The sequence below is a fragment of the Festucalex cinctus genome, chromosome 4 (genome assembly GCF_051991245.1).
Source record: "Festucalex cinctus isolate MCC-2025b chromosome 4, RoL_Fcin_1.0, whole genome shotgun sequence".
Classification (NCBI taxonomy): Eukaryota; Metazoa; Chordata; class Actinopteri; order Syngnathiformes; family Syngnathidae; genus Festucalex; species Festucalex cinctus.
Window position 1 is genome coordinate 21,215,401 of NC_135414.1, and position 12,488 is coordinate 21,227,888.

At 38.8% G+C, this 12,488-nt stretch overlaps 1 protein-coding gene across 3 annotated transcripts in view; it reads left to right on the forward strand.

The window, feature by feature from the left end:
• The first annotated feature begins 738 nt into the window (after nucleotides 1-738).
• The window catches only part of adcy7 (adenylate cyclase 7), a 38,153-nt gene continuing 26,403 nt past the window's right edge, over nucleotides 739-12,488 (forward strand). For all 3 annotated transcript variants that reach the window (XM_077519692.1, XM_077519690.1, XM_077519693.1), the window contains exon 1: nucleotides 739-903. The gene's annotated coding sequence lies outside the window, so the exon portion shown is untranslated. The remainder of the gene's footprint in view (nucleotides 904-12,488) is intronic.

Sequence of the window (12,488 nt, forward strand, 5' to 3'; positions counted from 1 at the left end):
AGACGTTGAGGAAGGCTCCCAACTGTACCGACTGTATCGTCTTTGCTGCTTTTCACCAATTTCATGCAATAAAAACAAACGACAAACAGTATCATAAGCAGTGTGTACTTTTTTTCTTTATTTTGTTATGCACATTGTTATTTTTTCATGTTGTTTATATTGTTTCATGCTTATGTTTTATTTAATTAGATTTCTTCATTTATATACATATCCTAGCCATTATTGCACCACGCTGCCCCAATAAATACATGATTTAGCCCAGGGGTCGCCAACATGGTGCTCACGGCACGAAATGGCCCCCGAGAGCCTGTTCTAAAAATGCTGTGGTACACAAGTGATGAGCCATTGCGATTTTCTAGAAATGTTGCACAAGTAGTTATTTGATAATGAAATGATTTTCATTATTAGTAAAGCTAATTTGTGCGAATTTGTTATTTCAGAAGTGTTTATTGCATTACCCAAAAAGTAGCTCTCATTTTCAAAAAGGTTGGTGAGCCCTGATTCAGAAGCAAACTCAACACAGGAAGGATGCAACAGATATTTAAACCTGGAAACCCAAAACTTAAAAAAAAAAAAAAAAAAAATGGCGAATGAAATAAATCAGGTGGTAAACTGACACAAAATGTCAGCTTTCTTTGTTTGCAAGTGTTTTCGGAGTGGGCGTAGTTGTATTTGACAGAGAGGCGTGAGGGGCGGGTCTTGGGACCCTCAAAGAAGTAGCGCGCGTTCGTAGGTCCATCCAGGAGAGCTTGTATCATTCACACACACAAATACTCGCACACACATCCGGAGGAGGACACCGTACACTCGCTACTCTCTACGCCGACGATGAAACCTCCTTCCGCGGTCACTTCGGGAGCATTCGCTGGCGTCGGGACGCTTCGGTGACTGTGAGAAAACAAGGTAGTGACTCCGAACGTTTTTTAATAAAATTGCATTTTATGCGTTCTTGGTTGAATATGACGCATTTTTACAGACTAATCTTTTTTGTTGTCATCATTTATCTTGTCGTTACGTCAAGTTTGAGCTAATTTGCGCCGACTTGACGTGTAAACGGGTAAACGCGAGTCACTTTCGCAAATTTAAAGTAAATTAATTGAAAAAGATGAACTTTTAAAGGCTTTGTCTTGTATTTTGACGAAAGGCTGCGGTGTCAATTTAAAGACTTAAAGGGGAATTTCCACTTGATTGACGTCTTTTTGTGGTTTGTCACTGTACGTGTCTGACTGACAGGTGTTGGGTGGTTTCAATGATTGTTTCGTATTTGGGGCGATGCAGCAGCTTGAGAGAGGGAGAGAGAGAAAAAAAACTATTTTAAACTTAATTACTGCAACATTTGAGAATTCATGGCTCTGTTTTTTCTTTCTGCCTCGAGTCTTCTCTTGAGCACTCCCCAGTCTCCACTTTGCTGCAAAGCTCCTGTTTCTTAACCTTGCTCTGCAAGCTGAATTCTCGCGGTATTCTGGCTATTACCAGGTTACCTGTTTCTCGCTGCCCTCTCGAATACAATTGCAGCATCATGGAAGCATTTGATGATTCACTGCTGGAAATTACAGAAATGAACACACATAGTAACGTTAGCTCTGTATGCTGCAATATTATACTCCACAGTCTCCTCTTTGCCGCCAATGTCTGTTTTCTTGCTGCCCTCAATCTCCTCTTGAGCACCACTTCAGTGTCTGTTACATTTGTGCAAAAATAAATACGACACACGCTAACGTTAGCTTACCCTATTGCTTTGTTGTACGCCATAGTCTCCACTTTGCTGCAGCAGTCCAGGTTCTTGCTGCCTATGGAATGAACTAGGCAATTGATGGTAGCATGTGAGGATACACAGCTAAAAATGATGGGGGGTGGGGAACCAACACGCTATCTTCCCCATTGTCGTTTTAGTGTTACACTCGGACTCCACAGTCTCCACTTCGCTGCCGTGCTCCATTATCTAGTTTTTAGCTAGTGCAGGTGTACCTAATGTTGTGTCCGGTAAGAGTATGTAATGATGGTGCAGTTTGATTCGAAACTGCTTCCTTCCTTCCTCATATGCTCACACAATTTGCGCTGTGATAACATGTTGGTTGCCAAACACCTCTGCGCAAGCACATGATTTCACCTCTTCTCTTTCACATCCTATCATCTGCAATACATACAACGATGTAATAACCAGCTAATTGCAGTGTACATACTTGTGGGGAAAAAACAACAACAAACACATTACTAGTAAGACAGTCATTCTATAGGGCACCCTTGCCATTTTACTAGTGTAGCATAGTAGTTTACTAGTTGAGTTTACCTGTGTAAAAGTGACACGAACGAAAAGTAACTCTAGCATGAAGACAATCGTTCTACTAGTGTGCCCTAGTTTATCTACTAGTGAAGCACAGTAGTTTACTGGTAAGTTTTAATAAAATACTAGTAGGTCAAAATCAGCATTAGTAGTGTAAAAATAATGTGAACTATAACCTGTGCGGGCGGCAAGGTGGTCGAGTGGTTAGCACGTTCGCCTCCCAGTTCTAAGGACTCCGGTTCGAGTCCAGGCTCCAGCCTTCCTGGGTGGAGTTTGCATGTTCTCCCTGTGCCTGCGTGGGTCTTCTCCGGGTACTCTGGTCTCCTCCCACATTCCAGAGACATGCATGGCAGGTTAATTGGGCTCTCCGAATTGTCCCTAGGTGGGCTTGTGTGCGTGGATGGTTGTTCGTCTCTGTGTGCCCTGCGATTGGCTGGCAACCAGTCCAGGGTGTCCCCCGCCTACTGCCCAGAGCCAGCTGAGATAGGCGCCAGTACCCCCCGTGACACTTGTGAGGAATAAGCGGTCAAGAAAATGGATGGATGGATGGATGGATGGATATAACCTGTGCAACTTAATTTGAAAATAAAGTAGGGGAAGAAATAAACAACCAAGAATGTGGTTGCATAAGTGTGCACACCATCTTATAACTGGGGACTTGGCTGTATTCAGAATTAACCAATCCCGTTCAACCTCATGCTAAATTGTAGTCAGCACAAAACTGCCACTGTTTAATATGCCTCTGATGCACCATGAATAATTTTCAGCTGTTTAAGTAAGCCACTTCCCTACATTGCAATGTCAATTTTCAATTGTATGGTTATCGCCAAAGTTTACATCTCTGCCATCACGAGTGCTCTTCGTTCGGTGGTGTCATCAGAAAAAACAAACAAACATTGTAGCCTCTACCATTGAAGAAATGGCAAACATGGTATCTTTTGTGTTTTGTAAATAATTGATTTGTTTTGAGTGCGTGCCTCCACTCAAATACATTCCGTGCCCCACAGTGCATCTGAAGGCAGATTAGGTAATAATGACAGTGGGCGAGGGAGAGGGAAAGTGGAATAGCAAAGGCCTTGCGGAGAGTGGAGAGTCTTTCCTAATGGCACTTGATAGCAGCACACCGGTAAACAATTGATGATGTTAGAGGCTGCATGCGGCCTTCTATCCAGCCATCATCAATAGCTTTGAATGCACTATGCCGCCATTGTGGGATTGGAGCCCTATATACATACAGACAAATTCAAAATAAATAGAGAAAAAGTAGCTCCATCAATTTTCTTGATTCCTCACTATTCTCGCAGATGAGCTAGAGCCCTTCCCAGCTGACTTAGGGTGACTTGAATGACCCTGAACTGGCGGCCAGCCAATCGCAGAGCACATACAGTACAGAGCACACCTATGGAGAATTTAGATTCCATGCGAGGGCCTCATACAGAAAATTTGAAGGATGCAAGGGCTGCATTGACATTATTCAACTTTAATTCATTAAACTTCAACTTTACAGTAATTCATTAAACACTCTACAGCAAATACATTCAATAATGATGTATTCTAGTTTTTTTTTTTTTTTTTTTGGGGGGGGGGGGGGGGGGGAACTGCTGCATCACAGTGTTCTGTTAAAGATGAGAATTTTGGGGTGGTTTGTCTATTCTCGCCAGAATAGACACGTCAGTGCATTGAGCAGCAGCCCAATCACATCTCCCTATTCAGAACCAAATTGAGCAATCTGAGGATGAACATTTTGAAACGGAATTATCTTTATTCACCAGGGCATGATGAGCGATTAAATAAGAGATTAATTAATTAAATAACTAATAAATTTTTTTAAAATGTTTTGCGATTTATTTATTTATTTATTTTTTACAATACAATTTCACACAAAGTTCCTGTAAAATGGAGCACTATGAATGACAAATTTACTGATAATATATAATTAGCACATGGTGATAAAAATTCATACATAAATTATCTGAAAAACAAAAAAATAAAATAAAATAAAAAGCCATTTAACAAAATGCAATAAAATAAGAAACATAAAAAAAAGTGTCAAATGCAAATTTAAAATCTTCATACGATTTCTCAAACATCCTGTTAAAAAAAGGATAACTGTTAGTAAAAGAGTGTGATGATAACCATAGACCAGGAAATGTATCTATTTGAAAGGTTTCTCAGTGATGGCTGTGCAGTAAGATGACTACTCTAAAAGATTGATTTGCTTTTAATTTATTCTTTTGTGATCCCGCCACAAAAAAATAAAATAAAAAAATCAGCAACGTTGAAAAGTGTGATGATAACCATTGAATTTGCAGTGATCAATTCGCTTTGTGTTTGGTTTAAAAAATAATAATAATGCAAACGTAGCAGGTTCTTTACCGGAAGACGGGTAACCAAACTTGTCCTTGTCTCATGTTTACCTCTCCTCCACCATTCAGTAAAAACATCCTTTTCATAGAGCAAGCAAAAAAACATAACCTACCTCGGTGGAAGTAACAATGTTCTGTATTGAACCCTGACACCTATTTGCTTGTACGTAAAGCGCCGGAAGCGCTCACTGTGAGCCAAACGAGGGCCTCCTGTGGATTTTGTGTTTGAGTAGCACAGGCGGTGCAGATGTGTGGGTGTCTTGTTCCTCTCTCTCTCTTAGTCGCTCTCCACATTTTGAATATTTTTCCGCTTACTTTGGCTCAAGGACGTTATGTAATGCCGGTGAGAGTCTCATCTGCACTAGGGCCTCTGGAGAGAGCTTAGGGCCAGCTTTACATACCTGGGAAACAACACCAAAATGGACCACCACCACCACTTTCTCTTTCTGTTTCCTTCCTGCGGGGCTAATTGGTCGCCACTTTCATGTAGAAATCCTCGAGTACTTAAAAACTGAAAGACTATATAATGTCTGTATGTATGGACTATGTAATATTTTATCTATGTATGAACAAAAAATCCACACAGAGCCTGTAAAATTGAAAAGTGTAAAAAAAAAAATCATAAAGAAATTGGTGACAAATGTCTTGCAATTTCAGACAGACATTTTGTAAAAATGACATTAAAATATTTTAAAATATTTAGTAGCCTGTTAACCTGAAAAATGTAATGAACAATTAATAAAAACAAACATTAATTAATAAAAATGTAACATTTAATAGAATAGATGTGCATAATTAAAAAGTAAAGGAATAGTAATTAATAGAAAATGTTTTGAATTTTGAAAATATTAAATGTCAGTAATCCTATAAAATTTAAAAATGTGAGTAAATTTTTTGTAGAAATGCTAGTTTATATATATATATATATATATATATATATATATATATATATATATATATATATTTATATTTAATGTGCTTAATTATTAAAGTTTAATCATTAAAATATTTAGATACCTGTTAAATTGACAGATGTAGTAATAATAATTACAAAAATAATAGTCTAGTTTTTAAATAAAAAATATTTTAAAACAATTCACACAGAGATTACCTAAGATTGAAAAATCCATTGATGAATAAAGTTTGTTAAAACATTTTAATGAAATACCACACTGAGATCCTGTAAAATGGAGAACTTTAATATGTTAATTAAATATTTGAAATGCATCTTCCCCACAGTTAAATACTGTACTGTTGAATTGGAAAGTTGAATGAGTGTTGTTGTGACTTTGGCCTTGTCCTATCAATGAGTGAATGTTACTTGAAAAGATTTTTCAACGTTTCACACAAAAATGGAAAAATGCAATGAAGAATAATTAATGCATTTTTTTAGGAATGAAAAGCGTTTATACAATTCAAATTTCCATGAATATAAAAAAATGGACAAAGGTTTCACAGACAAGAGGCAGCAGTGTGCGTGGAAAGAGATCTTGTTTTCCTCCGTCCAAGTTGTCATGTTAGTCGGCACAAAAGCGTCACACTGTTCATGTAACGATTGAGTTTATGGACCAATACGTGATGATATTCAGTCTCATTTGGATGGCATTCGGCAATGTGTTGTGTTTTTTTTTTTTTTTTTTTTCAGTAGGCTCGCTGATTGTATTGAGCTGCTTAATGAGTGATTAGCCTCTCTGTTGGTGCAAAACATTTCATTTGAATAGACTGGAGTGGATGGAAAAAGGGGGCCATCAATCTGCATGGGAGCCATATACGCCATGGACAGTAATTGTGTCATTATAGTTCTCCCTTATTTCGTGACCCCTGCGCTGTTTTGACTGTCGCTTGCCACCACACTTAGGAACTGTATCATTTTGCAGGGGGGAAAGACATCACTTTGATATCTACTTTGGAAAGTTTGCAGTTTTCTCTGAATGTGTTTGGTTCAGTATGCAAAAAATACAGAATTTACAACATTTTACAACATCTACTATTACGACTGGTTGAAATCACTTGGTTGTGGGGTGGTTATGTCATGGCTTTTGTTATAATGACAGAGTGGAGCTGGGCCATTGCTATTGTACGAGTGGCTACTTGTTCTCAAACAGCACATAAAAGTCAGAAAATTTTCCTTGTGGAGGCAGCACTTCATCATCAAACCACATAATTACACTTGTCAGTTGGTTTATGGATCGGCCACATCGGCAGACATAAATTTGAAGAACATTCCAGCATGTACGTATCAGAAGTTAAGACTGTGGACTAATGCTAAGCTCTGCTAACACTGCAGCTCTGCTTACCTGTTGGCTTTGACATGATAGTATTGTGGATAAGTGGTATAGAGAATAGATGGATGATATTGTTTACATGCGTTAATCTTCATCCAGCCTAGCTACAAAATCATGGGCCGATTTCCATGACATTGGGGGCGGAGCTTGTTGATAGGGCTGTGCAATTAATCGAAATTCAATTACAATTTCAATTACTACACTCCACAATTACAAAATCGGCATAATCGTACAAAAATAAATAAATAGAAGATTATTAATACTAATTTTGATTTGCTTAAAATTTTGATTTGTTTAAATTTATATATTTGAACCTTTTTTTATTTTTTTTATTTTACAATGACTAATTTAATAAATCTCTTTTGGTCTTGGAACTTGCATAATTATAGTGTTTCAAAAAAAATATTATTATTATTTAAACATTTTCTTATGCTGTACCAAAAAAAATAACCCAAATGATTGTCCTAATCTTGATTTCAGTTATTACCAAATTAATCGGTATTAATATCCATCCATCCATTTTCTAAAACCGCTTACTCTTCACAAGGGTCTGGAGCCTATCCCAACTGGCTTCGGGCAGTACACCCTGAACTGGTTGCCAGCCAATGGCAGTCGTGATTAATATTTTCTTCATAATTTGAGCAGCCCTACTTGTTGATTGGACAGTCTAGCATCTTCTAGCCCAGAGTCTGACAATGTGTGTCTGTGGCATATGAACCCTTCACCAAACATACTGTAAAATCCGTCATTTACAAATGTCTCAATACTTTTGTCATGTTTCCAATTCCATGTATGCGGAATGGTTTGACCTGAGAACTCTATATTGAAACTAAATCTCATTGACTTCCAATTGTCCTCCTGTGTACTGCGCTGTTCCTGACAAACGTGGAATTTCTTGCTTTCCTTTCACCAAACGTGGGTGTGAGGACCTAATAGTGCACTGGTTGCAGGTTCCTGTTTTTTTTTTTCTTCTTTTTTCAGCCAAGCCGTCCTTGCAGCATGAATGGGGAAATGAGTCATGTGGTTGCCAAGGAAGTGAGAGCGCGTGTGGTCGACTGTTGCCGTTGGCCTTCAATCTCACTCTCGGGGCTGTCAATTGTGCTCGTTAACTCTACCGGATGAAATCGGAAAGGTTAAAAAAAAAAAAAGTACAAAAAGAGTGAGGAGAAAAGTCTCAAGGACCAATGACCTAAATGGAACTTTGTCACCCATTTTGATTTGAAGCAGCCAAATTCCAGGACTTGATGAACTCCTATAGCTGTCATATTTAATGTGCCGACTGTTTCAATGTCAGTGAAGAAGAATGATAAAAGTGTTCCTGAAAACACAGCCTGTCCAGTTAATCAAGCTTGTTATGATGGCGACAGTCTTCGCTCCTTTGGGACATCCTGAGCTGTGGCAGTTGAACTTGGCTTCAGGCAACTGGGCTGAAAACTCCTCTCGGCCACAGAAACCTCTGGAAGGCTGCTGCGGCCTCCAGATATTCCTAACTGTTAGACTGTACAAACAACTTCCACCTTCCTACACATTCCTTGGCTCTTGACGGCAAAACATAGAAGGTGGCCTTTCAAAGAAAACGTAACCTGATTCCTGCCACAAGCTGTAAGCTTGGACAGGACCTCCATTGAAAGTACGCTGATGTTCTGAAAGGTCTCAGGCCGGTGCAGGAGTACACCTCATCAGCCATTTGAGAAAAGACAAGGATGCTATTATATGTGAATCCTCTGGCTCCACCCACTCTCCAGTCAGCCATAACTCCCAGGAGTCATTTGAGGTAATGAGATCAGCCTGCTCTGGTGACTTCATGGCTCCTGCACAGATGACATCTATGAAGTCCAAATCCATACACTGAGCACTTCTGGCTTTTTTCCCCCCTCCACTCTCATGCTTTGTAACTTACTGTTAAAGCATCTGTACCAGTGGTCTAGTGCGTTTTAAAAGTGCAAATACCTCCCCATAGCAAATAAAGGAAATTCATAGGCATTGGACCGTTTTGACGTCGGACCAGGTTCCATTGTGCTAGAGTCAGATTTAAGCAGCTGTTATTAGACGAGCTCGCTCATATGTCACAGAGAATTCGCTCTTAAAATATTTAGATCAATTTAATCCGCGGTGCACGCATGCTATCACATCCTCGTCGCTATCTTAATTTACACGCAGTCTGTGTCTGTTATGGAGATAGTAAAGGTGAGCTGTCCATTGTTGTAGGACGTGATGGAACAGCTTGACTATTCAAAACAGCAACATTGAAAAGGGCAGGGCAAAAAAAAAAAAATCCTTTTTATTGTATCTTTTGTTTTAGCGGGCAGTGTTTGACCATCTTTTTGCACACAAAACGATACATAGCTTATGGCAACGGTTAAAGATGATAGGTTTTAAGTTCCGTGTTTATTAAATGGGTGTGAATACAAATGGAGGCTCCCAATTGTATTTAAACAGCAGGATATAGGTGCCAAATGGACTTTAATAAAATGAAGACTCATTTGTTGAGGTAATCGCACTGTGCCATCATCACCATCAGGAATATTACTTTAATCAAATTATTCCACACACAGTTTGCAAGCAGATTGGTCATCTGTCATGTTTCTTGTTACATTGTGTAATACATACACAGTATTATATAATTCCCTGCTTGCACACCCTTGTCAATCACTGCCATCTAGCTCAGCTGAACCTTTATTTTATTGTCTGAATACTATTTGTTCCACTTTTTTGACATTCTATTCCTTCCACTAACAAGTGTAACCATTTTAAACAAGTTTCAAGTATTCAAAATTCAAAACCTTCATGGAACTATTTCTTACAGTCCAAAAAGTCCTACCCTCAAATTCCACGTTTTCCCCATTATAGAAAAAAAATCATGAGAGTGAAGGAGGCATTCCAGTGATTCCACAAAACGTTCCTCATGTTTCACATCCCAACTTCAAACTGTCCCGCTCAGTCAGGCAATCTTCTTAACTTTTTTTCCTCCCCAATTCCCCATATTTTCCCTTGATAACCTTCCCAAATTTATATAGACATGTCACCAATTTACCACCTCCTTCCACATTTCTGGACCAGCAGATCTATTACATCCATCCAGTTGCTAGGTAGAATTAAAGATGCATTTTGAAGATAGATGTTTTTCAAGCAGGCGGCACGGTGGTTGACTGGTTAGCACCTCCGCCTCCCAGTTCTGAGGACTCGGGTTCGAGTCCGGGCTCCGGCCTTCCTGGGTGGAGTTTGCATGTTCTCGCCGTGCCTGCGTGGGTCTTCTCCGGGTACTCCGGTCTCCTCCCACATCCCAAAGACATGCATGGCAGGTTAATTGGTTGCTCCGAATTGTCCCTAAGGATAGATAGAGATAGAGATAGGCTCCAGCACTCCCCGTGACCCTTGTGAGGAATAAGCTGTCAAATGAATGTAAGTTTTTCAAGCTTTTTTTTTTCAAATGATGTTTTTTGCAACGTAAGCCACTACAGCAGAACAGTTTGGTGTCACACTCTGGAAGTGAAAACACAATTTTACTTGAGAACAAACTGAAAAAGGCACATCAAAGGAACATTGCTGAGACGGTGTCCGAAAAATAAGTGCAATATCATAAACCGCTGCTTCGCTTTGTTATGATGACTCACTGCTGACAAGGCTGCAGTCACCGCTTCCATGCCACAAGTACTGTCCCACCACATTTGAGCTTTTCACCTTTTTTAAGCGAAACACGAATAACTGCGGATTGTTTGCATAGTTAGCTGAAATGACGTCATATCAGAAACGACCTAATGTAATGATACTTAAATTTGAAGGGACCCAAGTAAGATTTAATTTGTCTTCAGTGAAAAGGTAACAGTAATACTATGAGTGTAATTGTTTTTTTTCTTTTTCTTTTTTTGTGGTTTTTATCTTTTTTTGAATTAAGTCGGCTTTTTGGAGAGTGTGGGGGAGGTCATAATCTTATGAAGTTTTTGGTTTTTTTTTAGGGTTATTTTTTTCTGAAAATAAAGTAGAAAAAGCACTAATATTAACAAGAATAAAGTAGTGTTTATGGTTTTATTAATTTGTATTCTTAATGGAATAAAGTCATTTTTTCAGCTTTTATTTTTTCATGGGAAAAGAATATTATTATTTCTGTGTGTTATGTTTGACCTATATAGAGCATTTTGTTACAGCTGCGGTTGTTTTTAGTGCTGCTGTATAAGTAAGCTTGAGTTGTGCTGTTTTGTTATCATATCATAATTCACAGAATGTTCAGTTGTGTTCTGGGGCTGGTCGTGACTACCGGTTATAATCATCATCATAGTAACAACTTTGGTTTTATAGTGCCTTTGAATGGACCCAAGGATTTTTGAGAAGTGAGTTGTATTTTCAAGGACAAAAGCAGCAATATTATGAGTAGAAGTCAGATTTTTTTTCTTTTCTTTTGTGGATAGAGTTAGATTTTATGGGAGGGGTTGAAGTCCTCATCTTACAGGAAACAAAAAGTCTTGCTTTTTATGAAGATGTAGTATTTTTTTAAATGTAAAAAGTTAACAAGTTATTAGACTAAAGTTGGTTTGGATTTTCACAGTGGCCAACTGGTTAGCACATCCTCATCACATCTCAGCAGTCGTGGTTTCAAATCTGGGCTCCGGTCTTTTGTTTGGAGTTTGCATGTTCTTCCCGTGTCTGCGTCCATTTATTTGTGTCCTGTGATTGGCTGGTAACCAATTCATGGTGTACCCATCACACCTGTGACCCGCGTCTGTTTAAAGCGGTTCAGAGAATTGGATGGATGGGTTTGTTCACTTGCAATGTCTCACTGAACTCAGGAAGAATGAAAAGAAGGCATAGGCAGACCCATATATGGGCTTGGCCAGGCATACTTTAATGCCGCTGCTTGCCTTTATGTCTCAAAATTTAGCAGTAGATTTGTGGCACTTTGTTGGTAAAAAGTTTTTTTCTTCTTCTTTGTTATGTGACTAGTCAAATTCATTAAATGATGTACTGCCTGTCATACAATAATGAACCATAATCGCCTTTATTGTCATTGTAAACAATACAACAAAATTTGAGCAAAAGGATGCAATGTTGCCTCATGCTCACGAAATATACTCATGCTGTAAATAAGCTTCCATAAGTCTTTGACTGCCAAAGACTTTTAATAACAATTAGTAAAAGTACGATGAATGGAATACGATCTTTCATTTAGTACCCACATTGTATGTAGTAAAGGCAAACAATATTCTTATTGCCTTGAAAGATGATTTAAAATGCTTGAAATCGGCTGGCACTGTTTTTTTTGTTTTGTTTTGTTTTTTTGATAAGGTGTGGCAGTCAGATTAATCAAGGCAGTGTGTGACTGAAAATTTGAAGATGTCAGAGGTGGGAATGAGTGAAAGTCTCAATTCTTCAAGATTCAAGCAAGCTACTTTGGCAAAAATCAACCCGGTGTTTGAGTTCCCAGAAATGTTGACTTAAATCTGACTCTACTTGAGTCCCCCACCTCCAGACTAGTGTCGTGTTAGTTTCTTTCCAAGTCGAAGCGAAGTCTTGTCCTAAAGTGGTCCAATCCGCGTCTTGCCCAAGGCCACCGACGCC